Raw genomic sequence first — 15,175 nt, forward strand, 5'->3', positions numbered from 1 at the left:
AGGAAGAGAGAGAGAAGCAACTACAGAGCTGCTGTCAGGGCGTCCCCATACCCCCAGCCTCCCCCAGGGGTCCCCTGCGATTGATTCTTGCACTCACCTAGTCTCTCCACCTGGGGGCATTTTCTGGCCACAGGGAGGCAGTCCTGAGGTTTTCCTTGGAGCAACCCTGGAGCATTAGGGACAGGAATGGATGGTAAGCTCCCCAACCCCCTGGCCTCAGTGGGACAACTCTGAGGGTCCTCCCCACAGTCTCTCAGCAGTCCCCATGGCCTTGCGCCCCAGTTGTCCCAGTGACAGCCTGCTCACAAGCACTCTCTATTGGCTTTTCTCTCCTTCCTGTCACTTCTCCGCTCTCCCACAGTGCTTCCTGAGATTCCCTTCCAAATAAACAGCATGCTCCCAAATCCTGGCCTTTGGGGGAATCCAAACTAAGCCACTGACCTCCCACTTTCTCCCTATCTGCCCCTAAGCTGCTGAAAATTTCTTAAACTGTTCTAGTAGCTCTAGGATAAATTTGTGTTTGGTGAAGTGAAATACTGAAATAAACATTGAAGGAAATTGGTCTAGGAATATAGTGGTCAATGAATTAAGCTGAGGCAAGGAGGCCAGCAAGGAGGCCACCACCCTCACCCCTCTAAAGGGAGCCCAGAGCAGGCTGGAGGTGACCGTGGGAAACAGGCAGGAAGAGGCGACTGGTTCAATACCTCCGATAGAGGATTGCCTATTAACCTACGTGTATCTTGTGTTTTGGAAGACAGGGCTGAAATAAAATGACCCCGCTTCTGTTCAGTTAGAGTCCTTTGTCAAAGGAAACAAGCGTTTGCTATTTGATGAAAGGGGAAGCCACACACTGATCTGCCAGAGCTGTTTGCTTGTAGATCTACCATCAGTCCAACCTAGGAGGAGCCGCTTCCAGCTATTTGCCCTGCCTACTGTTATTTTCTTTGGTATTGACCACTCCACCTATTTCCTTTTCACTTTTCCTCTTGTTTGCATCTTTGTTTTTTTGTTTTGGAGGTTTTTGTTTTTAGTGTCCCAAGATAGTACGTACCCAAAGTCCTCCCTGTTGCCTTGGTAAAATCTATTCCTGGGACTAAGCTAAACACGGAGAAAGATTTCTAATAAAATGTGTTCATTATAGTGTCATTTTTAAGAGTTGAAAAGTGAACATAACTCAATGTCTATTAATAGGGGGATGTGTATGTAAAATCAAGGGAATTTACGGAACTAGAAAAATGAGCTCCCTCCTTACACCCTCAGAAAAGGAGAGAAAAGGGCCCTTCTAAGAATTCAAGTGGAAATTTCCATGCTCCTTTTTGATACAGGTGAGGACATGCCGAGCAGAGAGATGGCCCAGCAGTGAGCCCTTTGCTTGGGCTCAGTTCCCGAGGCACAAAGTGGGAGAAGCTAGAATATGAGGGCGGGAGGAAAGGAGTTAAGTGCCGCTTTGCAGGATTACGTGACTACCTAAGCACGGTGAAGGAGCCTCGGAAACACAATCGTGAAGAAATTCCTTTTGGTTTAGAGGCTCTGGTGATGCAGTTTCTGCAAAGCATGGTCATCCTTGTGAGATGTGTGTGGGGGGGGTTTGTCCAACAGGCCCCACCCCGGTGGTACTTTTGGGGACTGAGGAACACATAGATCACATCAGTGGGACACCTTGTGATGAGGATCTGGTCTCAAGGTCCCATCCACCACACTGAGCTGTGGGATGGTTTCAGAGCCCTCCCCTCCCTGGCTTCCTGGAGTTAGGGTGCCAGCAACCATGGGGAGCACCTCCTGAGGCTCCCAGAGAGTCCCCCTGACCAAATGACTCATAGGAGGAACTTGACTGCTCAGGCTGGGGCTTAGGGACGGGACAGGGTGTGACAAGGCCAATTCCTGTGAACCAGGGTGGGATTTTCTGAAAGGGGGTTCTGTTTTGCAGAATTCTTTTGTTCGTGGGCAACTGAGATTGAACCTGTGCCCCTCCCAAAGTCCGCTCTGTCCATGACTCAGCCGGGGCCCTGGCTGCCAGGACAGACTCAGGGATGAGCATGGGAGACTGGGGGAGTGATGGCAGGGAGATCTGGGGGACAGGACTCTGGATTCACCCAGGGACTCTGTCTGCCTGGGCGGGCGCTGGTGGGTGAGCTGGGAGATGGGGCCTTTCACAACTGTTCCACTAGGGGTCACCACAGCCCCAGAGTGGAAGGAGGCGGGCTGAGCAGGCCTCACCCCCCCTCACCACAGCCCTCCCCGAGCTCCGAGGGTCAGACGGGGGGTGGGGGGGGTGGGGGGGTGGGGGGGTGGTGGAGAAATGACTCTGGAGACTGGTGTGTGTGTGTGTGTGTGTGCGTGTGTGTGTGCGTGTGTGTGCGTGATGTAGGCATGTCTGGGTGTGTGATATGTGGGTGTGTTTGGGTGTGATGTGTAGGTACGTCTGGGTGTGTGCTATGTGTGTGTGTCTGGGAGTGTGTGTGTGTTTGATGTGTAGGTATGTCTGGGTGTGTGATATGTGTGTGTCAGGGTATGTGATGTGTGGCTGTGTCTGGGTGTGATGTGGGGGGGGTATGTTGTGTAGGTGTGTGGGGGTGTGGGGGTGTTTGGGTGTGATGTTTAGGTGCGTCTGGGTATGTGATGTGTAGGCGTAAGTGTACAGATAGGCATTCACTGGATAAAAATCTAGTGACCGCAGGTACGCATAGGCGGCCCTTTGTAGGTGTGAGCAGGAGGTTGTATGTGGGCAGGCCACCGCACAGGTGTAAGTAACGCGTGTGGAAACGCACAAATGCGTGTGCTGGACTGCGAGCGGCAGTGTGCACACAGATGTACGCCCCATACAAGTCTAGTTCTGTGGTGTGGCATCCGTGTTCATCTGACAAGAGTGAGCATAGGGCTACACAACGTAACAGTCCACACATATGCACGAGCCTGTGCGAGTGTGAGGTGTGTCTGAGGCGTGAGCAGCACACATGTGTGCATGGGTGTAACACGCAGCAGAAGCGTGGCTGTGAGTGTACGAAAGTGATTTACATGTGTGGCCGAGCGTGTGTGAGTGTGTGAGCACTTGGGGCTTGTACACGAGTGTGTGTGAGTGCATGTGTGTGCCACAGGAGTGTTTCTGGAAATTAGTGTGAAAGGAGGTTCACGTGCAAGAATGAGTTTGTGTACGTTTGTCACGGGAGGGAGAGCAACCGCGTGTATGGGCTCGTACGTGTGCCCCTATGAGTGTGTGTGTGCGGGCGTGAGTGGGCGAGTGTGTCACGCTGTCGCTCCTGGGTCGGCCGGCCCCAGCCCAGGCTGTCCCAGGATGTGCCCGGAGCACCCCCAGTGAGGCCAGTGCGGCTGCGGCTCCCACCTGAAGACTGGCCCAGTCCTCAGGTTTCACTCATGACCCCGTGACATCAGCGGCAGCAGCTGTCCCCGCTGGCCCGGCCCCCCGGCCAAGTCCCCCAGAGTCCCAGCCTCAGCCCGAGGTGGGCATGACAGCCGGCACTCCGCTCCGTCCCACAGTGAGTACTGCGCCCCTCCGCGCCCCTCCTGGGCTGGCACCCCGAGGCCAGGCCACCCCGAGGGGCAGGGCAACGGCCCCCAGCCCAGCCCGGCTCTGACGAATCACCACTTCGCTCTGGGCACCTCTGCCCTCCCGCCCACACCGTGCCCTGCTCCTCGGCTGCCCCGCAGAAGGTCCCAGTGCCTTGACCCTCTGTCCCCAAACTTGCCTCTCTCTGCCCTGCCATCTGCTCTCTGTGCCCCTGCCTGGCTGGCTGTCCTGCCCTCGGGAAGGGTCCTCACCCTCGCCCTGGTCACAAATGGCCCACTGACTAAGGCTTGGCTCCAGACGGACATGGGGTGACACAAGGGACAGAGACCGGGCTGCATTTCTTCAGGAGAGGAGAGTGGAGGGGCCTGTTCGCGGCCCAGGCAGGGGTGTGGGGGGAGGAGAGGCAGGCCGTGGGGGTGGCGGCGGCCCCTTTGCTCTCTGAAACTGGAATCTGTGAGATGCCAGCAGAGGACGCGTCTCCGGCTGCGCCTTCCCGGCTCTGCCCGCCCTGCCCCTCTGCTCCCTGGGGCTCAGCCGGGCTCCTTCCCCGAGAAGCCGGGAAGGGGAGGGGGCCCGAGGAGTGGCTCTGGCATTGTGGCCGGAAAGCCGGTAGCGAGGGGGAAAAGATGGGGCCAGCTTGGGGAGACTCTGGGGGACCCAGGAGGAGACTCAGGGCAGGGCGGAGGCAGGAGCTGGGGCAGGGGCGCGGTGCCAGGGCCGAGCGCAGAGTGGGCCCCGGGACGCTGGCAGGGAGGGCGGCAGTGGCCAGTGGAGGAGGCATGGTCTGAGCAGAGCGGGATGGTGTTTGGAGCGGCGTGTGGCTCTGAAGGGCAGTGGGTTGAGGGTTGCTGCTTACCAGACGGGGGCATTTGTTCAAAAGGTTGGGAAGTCCCGTCTAGAGGGCCCTGAGGGTGGGGAGGGGGCTGCTTGAGGCTTTCCAGGGATGCACTGGGGTGGGGGGAGGCCTGAGCCGCTTCCCAGTCCTCTGGGTTAGGTACTGTGCCTGGGCGCCCATCCCCCTGCTCAGGGCACCGGATCAGGGCAGGGGACCAGGTCAAGATGAGGGCTCACAGAGCCCCACTGTGGGGAGGTGGCCCTCCAGGTGGGGACTAGACATGTCCCACTCCCACCCATACGACCGGCAGCAGGGGTCTGCGGAGAAATAAATCACCCCAGGGCCCGAGAAGGTTAGAGCCCGAAGGAGCCCTAAAGACCATCTGATGAGCCAGCTCAGGAGTGGAGGTGGAGACAAACCTCCGGCCGGGGTGGCCAGTCTGGAGAGAAGCGGCTGACAGAGAGGTGGGGCAGAGCCAGGGGGGTGCATTGTCTCTCATCTGTGACCAAGGCTGTGACTGCCCCCCCCCCCCCCGGGGGGGTCCCTCAACTGAGCTTAGGAGACTCCGGGAGTGCAGGGCTGGGGTTGAAGGCAGAAACGGCTGGTTCTCCCGGGACCCTCCAGACTCTTCTGGGTCAGCCCCAGTCCCCTGCCCGTGGCTGGCGGCCTCACTCTATGGCAGGGGTGTGGACAGTTGTGGTCATCACACTAATATTTGAAGCCACACCACCTGTGGGGGACAACACAGGGGCCCAGACATAGCCCAAGAGTCCACCTTCATCTTCCTCCCAGGCTTCTCTTGGGATTGGCTGGAACTTTGGCAGGGTTTAGGGAAGGCAATGAAGGGTCCTTCCTAGGTGGCCGTGTCTCAGCCCCACACTGCTTGTCATTTGGTTGGGAACCTGCATGGGGTAGGGGGTCAGAACTCGAGGTCACCTTCCCAGCTCTAGGCTGGCCTGAGTGTCAGGGCTGCCCAGCAGCGTCTGTCGCCACGGTTTCTGTGCCTTAACCCCAGATCCAGGCCAAGGGGAAACCCTGAATCAGATGCCAAAGACACAGAGCTCTTGGCCAAGGTTGGGGGTGGTCTTGACAAGGTCCCTGCCTTTAGGGGCAACTCTAGCCACAAGAACAGAGAAAAGTGTAGATAATGGCAGGAAGGGGGTGGGGGCACAGCCAAGGGTGAGGTTTGAAGAAGCTGCGAGGGGGAGGGGTAGTCAGAGAGGAGAGATGGATTGGACCTTACAGAGAGAGGTAGAAAGGCTCCCTCCAGGCGACTGGAGAGAGATGCAATGAAGATAAATAAAAAATCTGAGCCTGGGGGCCTTGGAGAGCAGGTAGGGAGACAGGATGTCAACAACCACAGTGCGGGTTATACAAACCTTCTGTCTCTTGATTCCCCTTACCAGGAGGGCTCAGGCCAGAGGGTCCTGTCACTTATCAGGGGCATATGCCAGTGAGTAGCAGGGCTCTGTCCACAGAGGCCAAGGTCACTGCTCCCTAGGGAGAAGCTGACCCTGGTACAGGTTGGGTGTAGGAAGAGCTCATTACTGAGGCCCGGGGGGCAGCGGGTTCCCATGGGTAGCCCTAGGGGTGTGTGTCCCCAGCTTTGCAGTGGCAGGTATAGGCCTGGTCTCCCTGCAACTCCCTCAGAAGGTGCTTACAGAGCTGGGGAACCCCGGTAACTTCACCTCCACCACCCCTGCCCCAGGCCTTTCATGTGCTCTGGCCCCCAATCTGCCTCATCAGCAACAGCTATTTTTATTCCCAGCAGTTTTCAGTCAACAGCCCTCCTTGGGGATGTGGGTCAGCTGGAGGAGCAGGAGGGGCTCAAGGAGCCCAGGGCTGTATCCCTCCAAGGGCAGGCCACCCCCTCCCTGCAGGACCCCTGGCAGAGATGGAAAGTGCGGTAGTCACCCGACCCCACTGTTTTTGAACTGGTTTGTGAACCCCCCCACCAGATAGGCCATGGAAGGTCATGGAGATGTAGCTTGGCAGTTAAGAGCCAAGGCCTCTTTCAAGAGCTGGAGGGCCAGGCTTCCGGCCCTAGTTTACTATGTAAATAACCTCTGGGGGTTTACTGACCTTCTCTGTGCCTCAGTTTCCTCATCTGTGAAATGCAGTGATAACAATAGGATCATGGTGAAAATTAAAGGAGCTCATGACGTGAGGTGCCCAGAACAATGAGTGGCAAGTAATCTGCTCTACAGCGTTAACCAGTAGGTAACCACTGAGGCTGTTCCCAGGCTGATTCTACAACAAACGTCTACTGTTGGGGGGCTGGGGGGTAACAGACCAAGAAGGAGCTGCAAGAAGGTGGGGCTGCCGGGCAGGAAGCAGGGCAACCTTATCCCTGTGTGGCTGGGAGGGGTGTATTTTTCAGGTGAGGGGGACCCCTTTATAAAAGGACTGCAGAGCTGCTTCTGGGAGCGTCAGGAGTTTGCAAGTGTTGCTGTGAGAGCTGAGAGCTGTGAAGCCAAAGCAGCCAAGCGGGGTCCCTCCCACTCACTTTAGTAAGGTCCGCCGGTGACTCTCGTCCTCTCTGAGGCTTCTAAGTTCTCCATAGGCCTTACTTTGGAGAAGGGTCTTTTATTAGGTAGTTGGTAAGAAAACATCCCTGGAGCAGTTTCTGGGGTTGAGCAAGTTCTCTGAGCAAGTGGCAGCCGCGAGTGGCTGGCTGAAGGGCAGGACACAGTCCATCCACCTTTCTTGGAGGTTTCAGGTCATAGGCCCCAAATCCTCAGGCAGCTAGAGGGCCACTCATCCTAGTGCTGGTGACCATGACCCCAGCTCCCGGGGCCTGGCTGGGGCCTGGGGCTCGAGCTCAAAGCCCACCCTGCCCAGATGGTTAAGGGTTGATGGAGGGATTAGGGAGGCAGATCAGTCCTGGAATTCTCCAGGCTCAGGATCAGTTTCGAACAACCCTCTTGGTGGCTTCTTGGTGGACGCAAGGCAGGAAAAAGGCCTGTCATCTGTGGTCTGGGAGGGGTGATGGGTGCGGGGCAGAGAGAGAGGAGAGCAGAGGCCAAACAGAGGCAGGCACCGGGGCGGTAACACAGGTAGGAGCAGATGTGGGGACCGGGCGTGGAGGGAGGCAGCTCCGCAATGCCTGTGTGCAGGGGAGGCTCTGCTCAAGGGCCGGGCAGTGGCCCTAGACGTGTGTGCAAGGAAAGGTGCACACATGTTTGGGGGGGGGGGGGATATCCATGGAGCCTGGGTCACCATGCCTGGCTGCTCCTTGGAAATCACTAAGCCAGCAGAGGGTAGGAAGCCCCAAGTCTGAACTAATCAGCCTTTCCAGCCTTTGGACCAGCTGAGAAATGACTCACGGCAGCAAGGTGTTTGTGTGTGTGCATGTGTGTGCACATTCTCACATGCACAAGTGGGCTGCAGAGGGAGTTTGGGGTATGTGAGGATCGATCAGTGCAAATAAAAACCAAACCTTGAAGAAATCTCTTTATCAAACTGTTGGCCTGTAAGCCCCACCACCCACAGCTCCCACCACGAGGTTCCAGGAGGCCTGAGCCTGGTCCTACCAGACTCCTACCCCAACCCACACCATTCAGGGGCTTGGCCCAAGGACACACGGGTGAGGATCAGACTGGGTGAGCCTGGGGCCTCAACCTGGGTGAGCCCTGTACTGGGGGAGGGCGGCCATGCCCAGCCCAGGTCTCCAAGGGGCTGTAGGGAGGCAGCGTTTGTAGTAGCAGGCACATGGGTTTGGCATCAAAGAGCTGCATTCGAATCCTTGCTCTGCCACTTGTTAGCTGAGATGATGAATTCGAAGCACTGGGAACAGTGCCTGGCACACAGTAAGCACCGAATGAATGTATCCATGACTACTTTTCATCAAAAAATAGCTCTTAAGCCTCTGCTTCTTGGGCCTATGCATTGTCAGCTCAATGGTGCTGAAGTTTGGGGACCAGAGGACCAACCCCTCCACCCCAAATAGACTCTTTTCCAAGCTGATTGAGGCTTAGAATTCTATATTTTGAGATGAGATAAATTCCTCTGATTTAAGGCTCAATGTTAGAAGGAGAAACTCACTCTCAGGCCTTTGCTTTTGGGGAGAAAAGACTTCCAGGGCCCACAGATAGGCTGGGAGGGGTTAGTGGGAAGGGAACACAATTCACAAAACTGAAACACAGACCATTTGTGGGTTTTTATTTCATCGGGCCCCTAGCCAACCAGAAGCACTCCGGTCGGAGAGAAAGGGTCAGGTTTGGGAGGAGGAGGCAAGTTGGGGGAAAATCTAATGAATGTTCTTAGAGAGACCTTTGGGAATTGGCAGAGTGCAGAGCTGATTGAGGGAGAGGGGCTGCCAACATATCCTGAACAGGAAGCCAACCTTGGCATACAGTAAGTGCAAAATAAATGTGGCCACCACTGTCATTCTTACCCTTTAGGGAGGAGAGATCATCAGGCTGGTTGAATCAGTTGCCTGGAAAAGGGTTTGTTTTGACCCAGTGGGCCTCACAGGGAAAATGCAATCAGCATCAGCCCAGCCCACACCCAGGAGCATCCCATGTGACCCCGACTGTTGCCAGAACTCCCAGGGCTCCTGAAAGTCCGGAGGTTTCTGCACTCGGCTCTGGGCTTCAGGCCACCCTCCAAGACTCCTTGGGGCCAACTTCCTCTGCAGAGAGTGTTAGACCAGAAGGGGGGCCACCCGGGTGACTTCCTCCAGGCCCCTGGCCTATCAAGGCCAAGACCCTAAGTGCTGGCAAAGAAACAACACAGCTGCCCTCCCATCCCCAACCCCAGACTACCCCTGCCCTAGCTGAGAAAAAGCTGTGACTTGAGATTTACAACTAGGGGGACATGGGGATCCATTTTGTATTCTTGGAGTTAGGCCACAGCGGGAATGTAGGAATTTGGGAAGTAGGCCACTGGATGCCGGATGCTGTCTTTGGCCAGGACAGAAAAAGTTTGGACCTGTTTCAGTCTCCCAGAAAGTTGTAAGTCTGAGCCCCCATTGTAGATGATAGTTTGAGGGGTCTTCTCTGGCCACATACAGCTGCAGATAATTTTGCTCCCAATCCACAGAGAAACCAAACAGCCAAACCCTGGTGGGTGACCAGAAGTTTTGCTAGAGATGAAGAGAATGCTTGGTTGGCAGGAAGGCTGGTGACTGGGGCCTGAACAAGGTCAGCAAGCTACCTCTACATCCTCGAGGATATGCCCTAGGAGACAGCCTCTGAGGGGCAGGCCACACCCATTTTCCATTTTACAGGATAGTTTCTCACAGCGGCTTTTACACCATAGGCTGAAGGGGCATGGCTGAGGCTCTTGGGGGATTTCAGGCTGATTCAGTGCAGCTATGCGGGTTTCTGGATGCTTGAAGGACCCTTCTTGAAAGCATATGTGTTCTAGGAGAGAAGATTCTAGAAGCATATGTCGGCAGGAGGGAGGGGAGTAGTAGTGTCTGTCCTGAGCCTTGTTTGACCAATAATTTGGGATAATCAGGATCACAGACACCCAGCTGTGAGGGATGGCCTTGAACTGAGAGGGGAAAATCAAGATCCAACAGGCTTTCACAAAAGACTGCAGGTGGAGAAGTGCAATGAACAAGAGGAACTTAAGTAGAGGTAGGTGTAATATCCTACACCTGGATTTATATTAACCTTGCATCCTGAAAACTTGCTAAATTATTATTAGTTACAGGAGTTTTTGTCGTTAATTCTTTCAGATTTTGTACATAGCCAATCATGTCATCTGCAAACAAAGACAGTTTTATTTCTTCCTTCCCAATCAGTATACCTTTTATTTCATTTTCTTGTTTTATTGCATTAGCTAGCACTTCCAGTGCGATATTGAAAGGGAATGGTGAGAGGTGACATCCTTGCCTTGTTCCTGATCTTAGTGGTAAAGTTTCCGGTTTTTTATCATTAGATACTATGTTAGCTGTAGGTTTCTTGTAAATGTTCTTTATCAGGTTGAGGAAGTTCCTCTTTATTCCTAGTTTGCTGAGAGTTTTTATCATGAATGGGTGTTGGATTTTGTGAAATGCTTTTTTTCTGCATCTGTTAATATAATCACGTGGTATTTCTTCTTTAGCCTATTGATGTGGTGACTTACAGCAATTGCTTTTCTAATGTTGAACCTGCGTTGTATACCTGGAATAAATCCCACTTAGTCCTATAATACTTTTTATACACTCTTGGATTCAATTTTCAAGTATTTTGTTGAGGTCCACCTGGATTTAAAAAAAAATCAGTTGCATAATTTATAAGATGGGGAAGATCTAATTTGACCACAGCTCATGAGGCAAAATCACAGGGGTGATTGCAAACTCCACCTTGTGAGTGGGCTGCTGAAGCAGCAATGTCATGTTGGGATGAATGAATACAAAGGGTGTCCGGGCCAGGGAGAAAAGGCCTCTCTGTGTGGTCAGACTATATCTGGAATTGGGTGTTCCGATCTGGCAGCCCCACAGAGAGAGAGAGAGACAATGCTGGGCTGGACCAGCTCCAGAGAAGAGACGCCTCACCCTCCAGTGTCCTCACCCTGGGCTCACTGCCTGCAGACAGCTGGCCCCACCTGGCTCCGTGACTCTCGACCCTTCCTCCCCCACCCGTCCCTGTCTTCTCACCACCTCCAGGCCCCCAAGATGGCCTAACTTTACCCACCACTTCTGCCCAAACTTCCGTTTCGACGCCGGTTCCAATGGGGCTTCTCACTTACCAAATGGGCTCTGGCCCTGGCACCCAGGGAGCTGCATTTTAATTTTGGCTTGGCCTCTCATTTATCACTCTCTAAAATTATCTTATTTGCTTCCCTATTTATTATCTGCCTCCTCCCTCTGGAATGCAAGCTCGGTGAGGACAGGGACTTCGCTGCTGCTCTATCGCTGGCTCCCAGAACAGAGCCCAGCACAGAACAGATGCTCAGGAAATGTTTGTTGAATGAATAAATGTGTGATCTGGAGGTAGTTTGTTCCTCGCTGGGCCTCAGTTTCCCCTCTGTAAAATGAGGGGGTTGGATTCCTTGATCTCTTGGATCCTTGCATCTCCAACATTCTTAAGTTCAGTGGGAAGAGGTTGCCTGGAGCCCCCTGGAAGCCTTTAGCTGCCACATCTGAGGAACAGAGCCGAGGCTGGAGTCTGATCTTTGGCTGGTAGAAGGAGTGTTCGAGCTGCCTCCTTGGCCCCCTTTACTCCAGGTTGTGGCTGGAGGAGCCACATGGAGATCTGCTAGCGCAATACCCAACCCACGATATGGGACGTTGTCATGTTGGTCCCAGCCAGGAACTCACTGTGCACAGGTCCCAGGTGTCCTTTCATTCCTCCACTGGTGCCCAACATAGCTTGTCCCGTCTACTCTAGATACATTGAAAGGGTGGGCACAAGGCACCTCAACCCTTTGCCCCTATGAGGGGCTCTCCAAGGCAGCAAGATGATGTCCAGGCTTCCTGGCCTGTCATTTATGGCCCTGGACCAGCTTTCCAACCCACCTCCCACAATCTCCTAAACAAAGGCTGACACAAGTGTAATTCCCTCTGTCCTTCCTCCGTCTTTGCTCCGGCTGTTCCCTCTCCCTGGAGTGTCCTTTCCCTCCACTTCCTGGTGTTCATAACCTACTCATCTTTGAAGCCCAGATGAAAAATCACATCTTTCTTTCCCTGACCTGGACGTAAGTACTCAGCCACCTGAATTCCTGTAGCACACTCACCTCCCCGCTTTAGGGAGGGCATCACTTTCTCCTCATATCATAGTCACGTGTGCCCACTGCTACCGAGAACCCCACTATCAGCTCTCGGAAGGCAGGATGCCCAACGGGTACATCTTTGTGTCCTACTCAGGGTTGGCTCAGCTTCTGGCTTATGAACCTGATGGATGGATGGATGGATGGATGGATGGAATATGTCAGAATCCATTTATCCCTGGAAAGGTCTATATGCAAGGCCTCACCCCCTCATTCTTTCAGCAAACATGAATTGAGTGCCTCCTGTGTGCCCATTGCTGGAACTGGCCATGGTAACTTAGACAGTTCCTGCCCTCTTGACGTTTTAGTCTAGGGGAGGAGACAGACAAATAAACCAGTCAAATAAACAAGCCATTGCCAATTATGATAAATGATGTCAAGGAAAATGCAGGGGACTGTGATGGAGGCTAGAGGAGGAGAAACCTTCTTGGAGAAGAGACATTTGAGCCTAGTCCAGGTGAGAAGGAACAGCGTGTGAAAAGGGAGGGGATGAGAGCTCCAGGAGAGCAAAGGGCCAAAGGGCACACGCGGTCCCAGTGGTCAAGGAGCTGGAAGGAGGCCGGGGCTGGTGCAGAGTGAGCGGGGGGAGGGGTAGGCAGGGGCTGGATCATAAGGCATTTGTTTAGGTTTTATTCTAAGTGCGACAGGAAGTTACTGGAGAAATTTAAGCAGGAGAAGCATGATTCATTTCTTGTTTTTAAAAGGTCATCGGTGGCTTTGTGGGACTGATTTGGAGGGGACAGGACAAACCAGTTAGCAGGAAATAGGCTATTGCAAGAGATTATTGTGATAGGGACCAGGGGGAAAAGGTGAGGTTAGGGATATTTTGGAGATGGTATTAGCAGAACTTTGGACAGACTGAATATAGAAGATGAAGGGAAAAAAGAGAATTCAAAGAGGCACCCCGAATTTTGACTTGAGTACCTGATGGATGGTGGTGCCATTTCCTGGGCTGAGGAAGACTGTGGGTGGAACAGACTGTGGGTGGAACAGACTATGGGAAGAACACAAGTGTGTCATTCCAGACACGGCAGGTTGGGGTGCCTGTTAGCTACCCACATGGAGCGGTCTGGTAGCCAGTAGAATGTATCAGTGTGGAGTTCGAACGGGAAGTTTCTCATGTTCCTGTAACATTATTTACAGTCACAGGAATGCCATCCAGAGCCAGACTGAGTCTTGAGAAACTTGAGATATTGGGGAGAGAAAGAGGGATGAGCACAGGAAATGGAGAGGGAACAGCCAGAGAGGCGGGAGGGAAACCATGGGTGTGCTCTCATGGAGGCCGAGAGAGCAGAGCATTCCAGAAGGGGGCTGCGGCCAACTGGGTTGAATGCTCCTGAGAGGCTGAGGAAGGTGAAGACAGAAACGTGTTCAGCAGACTTGGCACCGGGGACGGTGCTAGTGACTTGACAAAAGCCGCGTCGGTTGAGTTGGGGAAAAGGAAGCCAGGTTGGAAGGGGTTGGAGAGCCAATGAAAGGTAAAGAAGGAGAGACAGCTGGTGTAGACACTTTCCAAGAAGCTGGTTTGTAAAGAGGAAGAGAAAAATAGGGCAACCGATGAGGGAGGTGGGAGGCCAGGAGGGTAGTTTTTGTCACGGCTGCCATTGTTTTGAAGGAGGGAGTCGCTGATGGTGGTAGAGAGGCGACAGGTAGAGAGTAAGGTCCTTGGGAAGGGAAGACGGGTGGGCCTGAGCCCAAGTGGAAGGCCTGGCTGGCTTGGGCGGAGGAAGAAGGGGTGGGGCAGCGAAGGTGGGTGCACCCATTGGACTGTGTGATGACTCCTGTGTTCTCTCCACGAAGACTCGAGGCCAAGTCACCAGCCGGGAGCATCATGGGGAGGGAGCGGGAGGTTTGAGGAAAGAAAAGAAGACGTGAAATGGTTGTTCCCCGAACATGGAAAAGTGAGGCTACCAGGGAAACCTGCGCTCACAGGGCAGAGTGGAGGGCACACCTGGAGCCTGTGGCCACGAAGTCAGCGTGAGGCCAGCCAGCGCCTGCCTTTGCTCCAGCAATGCCCTGCTGCCCAGGGGCTGACTCAGGACAGCAGGGCTGGGACAGGCGGCTGGGGTTTCCCCAGGCGAGTGGGATGGAAGGACAGAGGAGGCAGGGGTTGGGGGTGCTTTCTAGGGCAGGATTGTGATGATGGCTCTTGTAACTGAGAGTGGAAAAGGAGGGAAGTAAAGTGAGGGATCTGGTGGAGAGGGAGGAGGTGCAGGGTGGAAGGGCTGAAGGCTCGGAGAAAGGGGCTAAGGTGGAGCGTTCCTGGAACTCATTCATTCATTCGATAAACTTTTACTGAGCATTAGGCACACTGCTGGCACAAAGGATTGATCCTCTCAGCCGGGGTGCTCAAGGAGGGCTTCCTGGAGGCAGTGTTTTTTGTGTAGGTTGAGTCTAGAAGGGTAAATTAAAGCTCCCCAGGAAGACAACAAAGAGGGGGTACTCCAGGAGGCAAACAGACCATAAGCAAAGGCATGGGTGGGATGGGACTAGCTTGGTCCATTTGTAAAAAGGGAGGTAGCATGGCCAGAGGGTGGGAAGGGGTTGCTGGCAAGGTAGGGATCAGATCATGGAAGGCCTCAGGAAGGCCACGTGGAGGAGTGTGGACACACTATTAAGCAGTGGGAAGCAGGGGGGTGACATGATCTGTGACTTGACAGGTGTGGGGCCATCAGGGGCGTGGGAACAGATTTGGTAAAACTATAGAGACCACAGAAGGAAGGTGAGTGGTGGTCTTGCCTGTGCCAGAGGAGACCAGGGGAGAGGTTCATGCTGTGCTTGGGCTATAGACCAGGGCCTGGAGGAGCAGCATCTCCCAGGAGCAGGAAGGAGGGGCTCACAGAGGGGAGGGAGAGTGGCCAGAGGGGCAGCCTGGTTCTTCTCTCAGTGCCAGTGTGAGGTGCTGGAGGGAGGGCGAGTTGAGCGGAAACCACCGGGGCTGTCCGCTGGGGGCCTCTGTTGACTCTGGTGAGTGTAGTTCCAAGTGCTGGGGCTGGAGGCTGCCTGGCATCTGTGGTCCCGCTTGGGTTCTGTGGAGGAGAGTGGGCAGCATAGCCCAGGGGACTGTTGCCAAGCGGGGCCTGTGAACTGGGAGGGTGCCCAGCAGCCGTGGG

The 15,175-nt window shown here is 54.4% G+C and overlaps 1 protein-coding gene across 1 annotated transcript in view; it reads left to right on the forward strand.

Moving 5' to 3' along the window:
- Window positions 1-3,450: 3,450 nt before the first annotated feature.
- SCN4A (sodium voltage-gated channel alpha subunit 4) overlaps window positions 3,451-15,175 on the forward strand; it is a gene marked incomplete at its 5' end in the record, with an annotated part of 41,728 nt that continues 30,003 nt past the window's right edge. Inside the window, one exon of the mRNA XM_081162413.1 lies at window positions 3,451-3,494. The remainder of the gene's footprint in view (window positions 3,495-15,175) is intronic.

The sequence above is a fragment of the Miniopterus schreibersii genome (genome assembly GCF_964146895.1).
Source record: "Miniopterus schreibersii genome assembly, chromosome: 16".
Classification (NCBI taxonomy): domain Eukaryota; kingdom Metazoa; phylum Chordata; class Mammalia; order Chiroptera; family Miniopteridae; genus Miniopterus; species Miniopterus schreibersii.